Below are 724 nucleotides of genomic sequence, written 5' to 3'. Positions count from 1 at the left end.
GGAGGAGGAGGAGGAGGAGGAGGAGGAGGTCAATCAACACTTGGAAAAAAACCCAAATGAAAAGTCACTCTTATTTTGAAAAACCGTGATGGAGATCTTTGATAAAGGAAGGGTGAATGTTTCTGTTCAGAGTCCTGAGACAGAACTGGAACTAATCCAGACCCACACATCTGTTCCTTCATGAATGTCACCAAAACCGTCTCTCATGTGGACCAGGACAACAAAGACCTGATGACCCTCAGGAGGGAGAGGGGGGAGGGATTTGCATGTTCAGCTCATTAAAAAGGAGAAAAGGCTGCAGCTCACAGCTTCAAACTCATCAGGATAAAGAAAAGTAACTTCTACTGAGGTCCAAGCCCCCCCCCCATTCAAAAACATCATTCAACTTAAGCTGATTAACCTTTGAGGTCAACTTATTCAAAATGGCTGCCACAGCTACCCAGACTTCTCAAACACACAAATGACTTTAACTGAACCAGTTCTACACACTGAGCTAAAAGTCGGCTGATAGTAGCCGAAAGTCTCATCCACAGAAACTAACCACAGAAGCAGCTGTGAACTGCAGACCAATGTTCAGGAGGTTTTCAGGTGGAGCTCACATTTCTGAGGGTGATAAACCCCCCCACCCCCCACACCCACACACGAGGAGTAATGAGCACCAAGGCAGCTGAGAACTCTGCACGAGCCTCCTTTGCCTCCCCCAGGAGCCTCCTCTGGCCCCCCA

The 724-nt window shown here is 47.9% G+C and overlaps 1 protein-coding gene across 1 annotated transcript in view; it reads right to left on the bottom strand.

Moving 5' to 3' along the window:
• si:zfos-323e3.4 (volume-regulated anion channel subunit LRRC8E) overlaps window positions 1–724 on the bottom strand; it is an 8,830-nt gene that overhangs the window by 7,708 nt on the left and 398 nt on the right. The window lies entirely within an intron of this gene.

Source organism: Nematolebias whitei, chromosome 3 (assembly GCF_014905685.2).
Source record: "Nematolebias whitei isolate Nwh7 chromosome 3, NemWhi1, whole genome shotgun sequence".
In the NCBI taxonomy this organism is placed as follows: Eukaryota; Metazoa; Chordata; class Actinopteri; order Cyprinodontiformes; family Rivulidae; genus Nematolebias; species Nematolebias whitei.
The sequence above is the reverse complement of the archived record's forward strand: the minus strand, read 5'-3'. Positions and strand labels throughout refer to the sequence as shown.